Below are 12,707 nucleotides of genomic sequence, written 5' to 3'. Positions count from 1 at the left end.
CACACACACACACACACACACACACACACACACACACACACACACACACACACACACACACACACACACACACACACACACACACACACACACACACACACACACACACACACACACACACACACACACACACACACACACACACACACACACACACACACACACACACACACACACACAGAGGCTCGTGACAAAAGGAAAAAATTAATTATTCCCAAGGCAGAGACGGCCACAAAGAGATGAAAGAAGATGATGAAAAAATAAATAAAAAATTAATATGAACAAGAACTGTCATCCGGGCACAAGAGAACGAGAGAACTCGAGCTTATGTGTGCACACGCACACAAAGACGTGTGTACAGTTTCAAGTTCGCGCTTGGTGAAATATTTTTTATCGTATGACGAGCACGAGCAAATCTGTTCGCCTTTTGTGTCACGTAATATGATAAAACCATGGGCTGAGGTCTACACCGTTGTAACGTGATATTCAAAGAACTTCCATTTTACATGCTTTAATTTGAAAAAGTAAATGCGCTCATGCTTCGCCGTGTTAAATGGGAACGAGCATCGCATACGTCCCATCAATCGTGAAATCATTCAGGTTTACAAAGATAAGGCAAATTCCTGTTGGATTATGGAAGCAGGTTTCGAAATGAATGGAACAAACTTTAAGGAGAGCAATTATATTTTATTCGATGAAATTTACTCTAAGAGATCTATCGAATCGATCGTTGCAGTGGTCGAAAAAGTGACTCTAACTCCAACGACTAAGGGCCTCGTGTGTCGACCTCTTTTTCGATTTGTACATTCGTTTTATAAAAAACTTTTAGGACTGCTCACATGCTCACATGATGTGTATTGGTCAATATCAAGTTTTATTATTATGCTGATGGATTATTTTTGCTCATATTGCAAAAATTCCAAAGGCCCATTCACTTTTCATTGATGAATATTGTCAAACTCATTGAACTACCGAATAATGTCAAGTCGACGATTTTTTTCTGTTATTTTCAACGACGAATTACTGGACGCGAGTGTTTCGCAGTTCAAGTAGGTGCTTCCTCGAGAGTCCTTTACTGTCTTCATTGGCAGTTCATTTTCCTCGTCTGATCTGCTCGGGATGCGGTACACAAAAAAGCGATTCGTACCCTGTGAGCTTCCGGAATATTCGTGTTAGGCACTTATTATGTGCATTTGGGATGCATATTTATATAAAAATATGCATCGCTACTACCGGCTTCTCATATTTTTCCCCTCTGGCTTTGCCGGGAACGTATTCCACCTTTTTCCAACTATCGTTCTAATAAATGAATATTAAACCTTTGCCCGGAGCTCTCTCGTACAGTGAAATTCATACATATTCGTCAATCGTTATGTCGAAAAAAATCGTTCTCATGTGTTTTTCTATTCATTGCTATTTTTTATTCTTTTCAACGTCTATTTCGAGATAAAATTAAAACACGATAGTGAATGTTTGGAATTGAGAATACGAGGTGGCGAGTACTATTAAATATTAACCGGATTTCATTGTTGGCTTTCATTCTTAATTAAGGGCTTATTATACACTTTTGATGGGCGGAAAAATCGGAAATTTTTTATTAGATATTCTTCAAGTACAGTATCTGAAGAATATTTTCACCAAATTTCGACCGCCCGGTCGTATATAATACTTGGATCTTTTTTCTTCTTGAATTTTTATCACTCATTTGTTATAATAATAGCTTGAGCCTGGACGAAGGATTTCGTATTTTGTTGGAAAAGAAATTGTGACAAAAAACCGAAAATTTAGCACCTCAAAAAATGAATTTTTTGTTAAAACTGTCGCCGTTTTTTTAAAATCAACATTTTTACAAATCCTTCGTCCAGACTCAAGCTATTATTATAATAAATAAGTGGTATAAATTTGGTGTGGATCGGATTAATAGTTTTTAGTTATCGTGTCCACCGCAACTGATGCTCAAATAAAGGTGCTGGTGTAATCCAGCTGAAGTTGCGTCATTTTGATAAATTTTTTGATCAAAAAAATTATGTACAAGAACGTTAACATATGTCGTTCACAGTTTTTAAATAAATATTTATTTTCTTGCCGAAAAAAAAAATCAAGAAAATCACGTTTTTTCGCCCGCAGCGCAAGTGTATGTAAGGCCTTAATAGAAACGCTGGAATTTCGAAGCAACGAAAAACTCTGATTAAAATCAATTTGTTTCAAAACAAATTCAGGATACCCGGATAGTGTGGATAACTCCTCGAACAGTGGGGTGAAAAAGTGCGCGAAAAATCGCTCCAGCAAAGCTTCGTAGTTTTTTCCTTCGCACAATAACGCATAGAAATGTAAATAGAAAGCTGAAAATCCCTGATAGAGAATTCCCGATTGAGGCCGAGAGGCAATTTAGCACAATGAGATTTTGCCTCGCCGCTCGCTAAACCCGGGGTATCTCGGGATTGAGTTCAATAAGATGCGAGGAATTCGGTTCAATGGTCTAATTTATGAGGTCGTAGATTTAGAACACAATTCGATGAAAAAAATATGGGCCTCTGCCCCCACCCCAGAGACGTTGCTTCTCGTGTTTCTTTAGCGGGCTACACGGTACGGGCAATGAACAAAATCCGCCGATAAATATTTAGCAGGGTCTGACAGTTGTAGGGCGATAAAAATATTGCAAATTCCCTTCCAAAAACTCGAAAAAGTTCGTCCAAAAATACCGAATTCTTAAGACTCACGGTGAACGCTAAAACGAAACTTCGGACCTCGAGAATCGAATCTACAAATCTTAATTCTCTTAAGATCATTCTATTTCAATATTTTATAATGATTTTATAAATAAAACGAACATTTGCTCTTCCGGATAATTCAATTTGGTCGAAGAATCGCAAAACTTTCGCTGGAGGGTGAAATCGACGAAGCAAGAGTTGTTTTTTCTTCCTATAATTCAATAACGACGATCGAGAAGTTTCAAGTATCCCGCGTCGAAGTATTTACTATTCCCGGTCTCTTATTCAATTTCTTTCATCCCAAAGTGAAGAAAAAACGTATTTTATCCGTGTACAGCTCGGCGGAAAGGTCTTAGTGCCCGGGCAGTTTGTCCAGCTAATGAAGACAAAGTATCCAAAGCAGTCGATGACGGTCCTTCTCAACGCCACAGAGCTCGTGGAATTTCGTTTGTATACTGCGTGATTCACGATGCATAAATGCATGAGGATTTGGAAAAAATGATTCCGGACGAGGTGGCACGAGTGAATGAGCGACGAGCGAAAATTCCGAGAGATCTTTAAGCAGCTGGGTTCGATCAACTCTGTTTAAGAATGACCAAAGCCAAAAGCTGTTTTGAATCACTCTCTACGTTAAAAGCTAGTGAGAGATGAAACTTTCTGCACAGCATCGAGAGTTGCCTCAACGCCCTTTCCGCCGGTCGATTTCTGGCTCTTTCTCTGCCTCGCACACCCTTGGATTGAGCAACGCACTCTCTTCTCGGCTTCGGGTTGCTTCTTGCGGTCGCGAACTTCCGGCAAGGAGTTTCTCAAACTTGTTCTACGGTCAGGCGCCTTGAAATTGTTCACGAAGCTTCGAACGCTCGACTATGGCGACGTTCAATACTACGAGCCCTTAAGGAAGCGCGAGGGTGGAAGGAGAATAGAAAATGGAATGTCTCGGAGTTCATCTTTCTCAAACTCACCGGTGAGTTAAGGCTAAAGAACTTTCAAGTTTGTATATAGAGCGATGGACGCGCCGCGCGGCGAAACGACAATGAAAAAGGATGACTACAACACCGCGATAACGTTCCATTCGTTAATGGATCATTCATTTATTTCCCCTTTGAAGCGTTTTTTGCTGTGTAGGTGGAAGGTAATTGGAGTAATTGAAACCAACGAAGCCAACGGGTAATCGAACGAATTGAGAATATCCCGGACCTTTTTGCCGGGGAGAATAATAAAAAGGAATGAAACGAAGGATTCTCAGCTGAAACCGCGATCATTTAATGTAAACGCGATTGATCTAATAATCACTTTTCATCGTGCTTAAAACTGCGCGGTCGAATCGTTTTTCAGGAAGTTCACGCGAGTCTAATGGAGATCGAAAGTTCCAACTTTCGGAGTTGAAATTTGGAAATATACAGCTTGCGTTTATTGATCTACGGTCAAAAGATCCTGCGACAAAATATTCTGAAGAAAAGTATCCAGGGACAAAATATTCTGATGACACGATATCCTCGATTTGAAAATATGTGAGACTGAATATCTTGGATATTTTTATCTCTATTAATCAAGAAAATCACTATCATCATTATTAACGAAACTATATTGGAACCATGTTTGAATGTGTGTGTGTGTGTGTGTGTATTTTTGTCTGTTTGTTGTGTTCTGCCTGCCTGGCGTAAATAAATAAAAATAATGAAAAAAGAGAAAAGAGTAAAAAACGAGAATGTTTTTAGGTATCAATGATGTCTTGAGAAAGCCTTGTTACCGGGAGGTTTGACAATGGAAAATAAAAAATGACTGTTGTCACATTTTGCTTGATGATTTAATAACGAAAGTATTTTAACCATTATCATTATAGTAAAAATTGATCAATCTCAACAACTAAGTTCCACATAATTTTAATGAAAATAAATTTGAATAATTTCTTTGATGATGAAAGGAGGAAAAAAGTTCAGTTGCTTTTTCGAATCACAAGTAACGCACGATCTTCCTTAATCTTCAAATCAACGTACAAAGAACGAAGGAATTTCACTTTTCATATGAAATAATTGAATAAAAGTTTTTTTTTTCGCACCAAAGCTCACGATTGTTTTCGCTACAATCGCACAAACAAAATCTTCTCCGAGGTAGATGTGATCCGACGTTGAATGCGGTGTGTACGTTTGCAAGGCTGAGGAACCGCGTCGTACGCAGCTCCGGTGGAAAGCTTTTGGAATTCCGGCTTGCTGGAGCAGCCCCTTGTTGTTGGTCGACGGATCTGAAAAGCCGTTGGGGAACGAGACTCGCGGTCCCGTATTTTACGGACAACGAGAAACTTTGCGTGTGCCTGAGCATCGTACTGAAAAGTGGTGAGAGCAAACTTCGGAGGAAACAAAAGGGGTTGCCGGGGTCTCTGCCCGCAGAAAATTCTGAGCTTTTGCATCAACACGTACATACATCTATAGAGAGGAGCCACGGAATGTAATATATTGTCGTGCGACCTGCCCGTTTTAACGCCCCGTGCCCACATCGCGACGTGTACTCATTACAAATTTGTTGCCAGCTCCAACCTCGAGTCACACCAAAGCGAAAAGGGATTCCGCAACTTTTTCGACTGTGTCATCAGATATAAAGTTTCCCAATTAACCCGCTCGATTAGGCAACCCACAGAACACTTCTCCGCTGCTGTTAAAACTGGTCAATGAAGCTCGGATGTTGATGGACCTGGTATAAGAAGAACGCATCGGCACTTTTGTCGACTCTGAGGCAGCGGTTTAAAAAACCGAAAAATTACGAATGAGCTAAAAAATGGGAACGCACTCGTGTTGCGAAACGTAGCAGAGCGTATTGACTTCGAGAATTGGAAAAAAAATTGTTGAAAAAACCGAGCAGAGACTTGCAGCGTATGCTCGGGATTTTTCACACGGAGAAATCGGATTCGTTTTTAATCGTGAGGAATATATTATATTTCAAGAATTTTCTAAGTATTTCGCCGCACCGATTACACAGAGCAAAGTATTTTTTGAATTTTCCAATTTTACGTCCCTTCAATTCTAAACAGCTTCGTGTGGATAGCAAATAGTGATGCACGTGAGATTTATATTTCGTTTTGTTTTCGAGTGTCGTTCGTCCTGTCAGCGACTAGCGCTTACTCATAAGTGGAAATGTATTGTAAATCACAAATTTTCACTGTCAGCATGCTAAATTCTATGTGACATTTTACCGTACACATAGTCTTTTTAGGGCTTGCCCGAGCATACTTTACAATACAAACTATTCGAAGTGACTGAAAAGATTTTTTACTTTGCTTATAGAAAAAAAGACTCTTGAGTTTTTTGAATATCCGTTCTTTTTACCATCGGTGGACAGAACGATTCTTATTACTGCGCTCTTCGAATTAAAAGTACGGATCAGTCGACTGACCTCACTTGGAATTTTCGTAATCGAAGTTCTTTGACACAGTTTGATCGATTAAGAAAAAGCTCTGCCAGTCCACGCAGGACGATGGCAAAAATCGACTGACGGAGTCACTTTTTAGATTCTTTTTAGATCTTTTTAGAACAGAGATACCAAATTCCTGGTAATTTCCTCCAGAATTTTCGACCTCGTTTTTTCCTTGTAGTTCACAACGATGAACCCTCGAACGATTCTCTGCGGATGGCCATTAAATTATTTTATCACCGATACTATCGGGTGATACTACACAATTTTTTGTTGAACCGTCTCGATTTGATGGGTTTTTCAAGTGACAGGTTATTTATACACGCACTGATACGACGTTTATTCGAACGTTATGTATCGCTTTGTCAGAGGATGAGATCTCGGCTTTGTCCCACCGACGATCTAACCTTTTGTTCTGGATCGTCGTTTATTCGGGTCCCTCCAATCCCTGATCTTTATCTCGGGTTTATTTACAAGATCGTCTAGAAAGAAATGGTAGCGACTACTCGTATCCGAGTTTACATTTGCGATGAGATTTGACGAGTCGAATTTGAAGAGGTTTTAAGGGTTTTTTCCGAATTTTCCAATCCCACGATGCCTCTTTTTCTTTCTCATTCGGCTACTCCGCGGGGTCGCGGCGCTGGTCAAGAAAGCTTTGACCGAGAGAAAGCTTTTGTCCCCTACCAAACGAAAAGATCGAACGACCAACGTTGAATCAACTTACTCCAGCGAAGGAACGATGTACCAGACGTGCCATCGCAGCTTTACGCTTCTCGATTTATTTCCTCGTCTCTATCTTTCCTTCAAAGTCCAACGATAAAGAGAGAGAAAGAAAAAGCTTCCCCAGACTCTCGTTTTAATACTTTGGCGAGCCACGAAGCTTTCCAATTTCGCGAGAGGACGCAAAAACTCAGCCCCAGAGAAATATACGACGTGCACGCCTCGGAAAAGGCACGAACGCGTCATCGCGCAGCACCATCTGCATATCCCTTCATTTCATTTATAAAGCAGCAGTTTTATTGAAACATTGCAAGCTCACTCCTCGATCCTTCGTTTATTTAACGCCTCGACAGTGTGCTCTAAAAGCTCCATTTATTTTCATTCTCAATTTCAAATGAAATATTTCATTTGTAAACAGCATCGGCACGTGCTAAATCAAAATAACTATTCCCACTCAAGTTATCAGTTTACGACTCGTAAGGCATTCAACAGTAAAACTTCATTGGGTCATAGTATCGTAGGTAGGTACGAGCGAGGAAAATAATGCTGTGGAAAGTGAGGATCAAGGACGCCTTGATAGAGAAGACGACGGAATGAAGCTATGAAAGTGAAGCAATAGAGAAGAGTATTGTACGAGAAACTCAATGAGAAAAGCCCAACTCCCGTCCTTGAATTAGGCCCTTGAGCAATTTCATCTTCATCCCATCTCTTAACTCGAACACTTTATCGTCTCTTTACTTTCGTGAAAGAGAAAGAAACGAAGGCGAATGCTTTCTCAAAATGGTGATCTTTGATAAAATGCGAGGAAGAATGGAGCCGGGGGAGCAGCGGGGAAGAGAGAAGAACATTCCGAGATGGGAGAAGCCTTAAGGACCAATGAAAAGGAAAGTCACGCAAAACGTGGCTCTCGGGGTCTCCAGGCGATTGCTACCTCCTAATCAGATAAGCCTATTTCATTTATGTTTTACTGCACAGAGCACGACAGGCGTGACACCGTTTCAGGAGTAAATCGACAAGGAGAACGAAACGGAGACGAAAGGATAGTTGGCGAGAATTACGAGTACCAGCGTCCTCTAGGATCGCGCGGTTGCCATCAGGGCCAAGATAATTTGTACATTGGCCACTGGCCAATGGGCTTCCGGCCTTCATAATGCCGAAACGACGAATAGCGAGTGCTGGGCGAGCAGTAATGTAGGCCGCGGCATTCCTATCACAGTCACTTCACCCACAGAGCTCGCGTGCTCCTGCACCTCTTCAACACCAGCTTGGACTGAGACCGATACTCATTTTCACCAAAGCCATCAAAGTCAAAGAAAATATGAGCAAAGTCTGCTATTTCTTCGGCCATTTTTCTTCCTTCAATTATTTCTCTTACACTCCATCACCGACGCCAAAAAATGCTACATTTATGGTTGAAAATCATAAGTTTTAATAAAACGCTAAATAACTCTCGTGAAAACTGGGCGTCGTAGGACTCCTTCTTATCCCCAGCATCCCTCGCTTCTCAAGCTCGCTATAAATCTCGGCTTGAAAACCGACACCCCGTTCCAAATAATATTTACAGCCCGCCCCATCGGTGGACTAACACGGCCTCCAAAATCCACGGATAATCTGAGTCAACACACGTTTTAAGTAGCATGTATGTGTGGTCGTACGAACGCTCTTATCGCAGGCTTTTCACATATTTTTCTACAAACTCTTCGTATGGCGTAAATGTGTGTATGTGTGTGTGTGTGTGTGCGTTGAAAAAAGAAAGGAGTAATGAATCAAAGATGACAGAGATTGGGACTTTTCAACTTTAAATCTCGACGGTTACTGCTATTATATCCTCCGGATATTTTTCCTTCTTCACCCTCCACCATTCGTTCTTTCCTATCTGGATGCCCCTTATACCCTCTTTTATGAAGTTTCATAATGTTTTTAATGTAATGGATATACGGAAAAAAGTTGAGGCACAAACAGATTCCGGTGAGTGCTTATTTAATGATAAAATTTTATGGACACGACTGAAAAGATCGATGCTATTTTTATTCACGAGAACGTTTCTCCACTGATCGAGTATTTCATTTATTTATTGGGGAGGGGATAAAATGTTTGAATTACTAAAATTTCGAAGAGCTCAAATCTTGAGTTTGTAAACTTCGAATATGGAGACAGATGAATTCGACTAGCTTTGAATATCGAAAATAAATAATGTAGAAATTTCAAAGTTCGAAGCGGACGCGTTTACATCGAAAATGGAACGTAGTAGTCGCCCGTAGAACGACGACTAAAATGTGGTTTTTTTCAAAAATTCGACTATCACTCTTTCGATTCATAAATTACTACAATCAACTGTGAATACTGAAGTACCAAAAAATCGAACGGCCAAAATGGCGAAGCGCTAGGAGCTTCTCACTCACTCAAACTGGTGACCTCCAATTTGAACCATCGCCATTTTGACTTTCGCCTTTTCGAGCCATCGCCATTCTGCATATCCAAGTTTTATAGGCTCGAAAAATTCACTTTCGATTTTTTGCTATTCTACATTCTGGTCTGTCTACAAAACAACTACTCTTTATTTTGAATTTAAAAACATGAACTTTTGACATTCGTATGGTCTGTAAAAATTGCATTCGATATGAAATCTATCGAATTATATATATTTTCGAGTAAATGCAAATTCAAAGAAAGAATATTCGGTTAAACACGTAATCAGCTAAATAGTAGATCAGGAATAAGAATTTCAAATTACTTATCTTTCTCCAATCTGATACTACAACTTTTAAAATTTCGAAAGTCTACCGCTCTACCACTCGGTTATTCGACATACTATCGGTATCACCGACGACGAAAGAAATTTGTTGACTCAACAAAACTCCACAGACTCGACGATGTTTTCCATCGTAGCAGATAATATTCATGGGAGCAAGTAAACAGTGTTTGAATCAAACAAATTTAAGATGAGTCAGGAAATATCATTTTATTCACCACAATTTGTTAATCTAATGAAACTTTTGTTTATTTAACAAGTCTCTTCTCTCAATGTGACTCTCATTTGAAACGTCCTCGGTTTCAATGCCGTATAATTTCTAGTGTAAACATTCAGAGTTTAATTGCTCTTACCAAAAGTTTTCGAATTTTTAAATAACTAATGAAATCTTGTTGTTGCGAGTGCTCCACCGAGCATTTCATGTATACACGTATTCTCGCTCCCCTCTCGTGGAATATCCAGAGAGCGACAAATGTACAGCGTCAAGTCTGATCAAACACTGGCTTGTTCCACTGCGCCGGGGCGGCACGCAATGCACACATTGGAATAATCCAACACGGAGATGCGACGTCTTGCTAATGTTTGCTTACATTTTCTAGCGTATATACCTTAACGGATAACGGAAGCTCCACATGCTAAGATCCAAGTCAAATCTTCATTATTACAAAGTTACTCGTTGTCTGCTTTGGAGTCACTCACTTCGAAAAATATTTTAACATTTATTCGACTAATTCGACGCACGTGCTCGAGTGAGACGATCATTTTGAGTTGAGTGTAAAATCATAAACGTGATTTTTGAAGAGCCGAAGCCTCCGTACAATTTTCGAAAAACGATTTTTTTAATTGACTTAAAATATGCTTTGAGCCCTCTCGAATGTGAAGCGAAAAGTTTATACGTGAGAAATAAAGTTTTTATTAGAATTTTGGGTTCTCCATGAACGCGTTGATCCCTCTGACCAAGTTTTAAAAATCTCAACGCTTTTTCTTATCGAAAAACAATTTTTCGAAACGCAGCGTAACTCCAATTATTTTCATTCTTTTTATTCGAATCGTTAAAAATATCGTAAAAATAACATATTTCGAGGGAAAATACGTACGAAATATTCGAATTTCATTTAAACGTTTTATCAACAAATATTTTTCCAATGTTCCAAATACTCCCCAATAACACAAAAATTTTCCGAATCCCCTTCGGACTGTCCAGATTAAGTATTTTTCCCATCCACTGATATCGTCATTTTTCAATATTTTTTGCTCATAATTTTTTGTTGCACAGTTAAAATATTTGCTCAATAATTCTCCCGGAAATTATTATTCCCTTTCCTGTTTTTCCACCCAAAAAAAATGGTCGAAAAAGTAATTTTGTGAGGTCGTCACAAGAAGGTTTTTCTCTCCAGTAAATCATTCATTTTCACATTTTATTCGTAAAGCTTAGTAAATTTAGCAAAATTTTCAACGGTCTCTTTTCAACGAGTGCCCCAAAAGTTCACAGTAGAAAAAGAAAAAACGTTCTCAACATCCAAGATCAATGATCGATGATATGGACGCCGAATTCAGTTTCCGAGTTTCCATCGAATTTCATTGGTCAATTGGGCAGAGAGTTTAAGCGGCACGACATCGAGCAGACTACATTTTTTGAACGTACCACTCTTTTATTGCACATGTGTACAAACATCGATATATGTAAAGTGCAGTAGCGGAGCGTATGAGCATAAAAATCTGCTTTTCCTGTTGGAAATAAAACATAACTCGGTCACGTCTGAATGCACGAGCGTTTCCATTCTGTGTGACGTTTGTGCTACTTTCGTGCATAAATAGAGCGCACGCTGCATCTGTTGAATGAGCAAGTCAGAACCGTCGCGATCGTCGTCACTGATGTGCTTCTGTTTGTTTTTTTTTCTCTCTCTCGTTTTTTTTTATTACCTCTTCGTTCCGTCCTCGCAGAAAATCACCCTTTAAAAGCACCCGCCTTGTTCCCCATGCACGTGGATTTTAGTTTACATTCTGTTTAATTAAACATTCTAACGAAAGTCAATAACGTTTGGAGAACTCTCGTCTGCTGGCTCGCAACAAGAATATGACAGTTTTAGCTCCTTCATTCGGAGGGACGGAAAAAATTCATAACTTTCGTTTAAGAATATAGAAAAGACTTCTGCTTAACAAAACTGTCATCACGTCGAAATTCCGTCCATGTGCAAACATATACACGAACGAAACATACGTGAGTCTGGAAATTCCTGGAATGTGAAGCTGCAGAGAAGCGGGAAGAGACGAGCAGGCTGACGGAAGTCTCGTGCTGAGTTTAAGGATGGCTTGTCCTGTGCAACGACGCCAAAAGGCACGAGGAACGGGAAAGAATGAAAGAAGACACAAACGCAGGAGGGAATAGATACTGCACACCGCACGAAATGGCGTTTCGTTCTCGATTGTAGAGGACATAAAACGTCCCTCTACTGCTGCAGCGCTCCCCGGCATTGTTTAGAAGACCGTAAATACATGTGCACATGTATAGCACGTGAAAGTATCAAAAACAATGGAGCAGATCGTAAAGAATACAACATTTAGAAGTATCGAATGCCTGCAAACATTGTGGCCTCTTTCTCGAAATCGATCGTCTAAAATATCGAACACAAAAGAGAATCTCACGATAACCGTCCCTCCGAATTGAACTATTTCACTGATTCTTTACTTTCCTTTAAGGTAGATCATGCCCGAAGTATACTATTTTATGGGTGTCTAAATTGGATCGATTTTTACTCCCTAATTAAAGTTATAATCACTTTAACCCTTTGACACCACACTGGTGTAAATTTGCACCCATGAAAATTTCAAGTGCCTAGAACTTCAAAATTCCTTTCTTCAATTGGAGCATTTTTCTATAATAAAACTTGATTCTTCAATTTTTTAATGATTGTAATCGATTACCAAGGAATTGTTACCGCTGAAGTATCGTTGTAAGATTAATTCCATACATTCATAGATGAAATAAAAAGTTTTTAAAAGTCCAAGTGCAAATTTGCATTAATTCGAAATTGTGAATAAATTTTTCCAACTTATCTTTTAGCGAATGAAATTACAAGCCATTGATTAATCGGGGATCCATCACCGATCGGACCCGA

General features: G+C 39.6%; 1 protein-coding gene across 5 annotated transcripts in view; it reads right to left on the bottom strand.

Annotated features, from left to right (window-relative positions):
* LOC122411279 (cyclic nucleotide-gated cation channel alpha-3) overlaps nt 1-12,707 on the bottom strand; it is a 177,779-nt gene that overhangs the window by 128,674 nt on the left and 36,398 nt on the right. The gene's annotated exons all lie outside the window — the stretch shown is intronic.

This window comes from Venturia canescens, chromosome 5, assembly GCF_019457755.1.
Source record: "Venturia canescens isolate UGA chromosome 5, ASM1945775v1, whole genome shotgun sequence".
In the NCBI taxonomy this organism is placed as follows: Eukaryota; Metazoa; Arthropoda; class Insecta; order Hymenoptera; family Ichneumonidae; genus Venturia; species Venturia canescens.
This window is presented reverse-complemented; position numbering and strand designations above follow the sequence as displayed.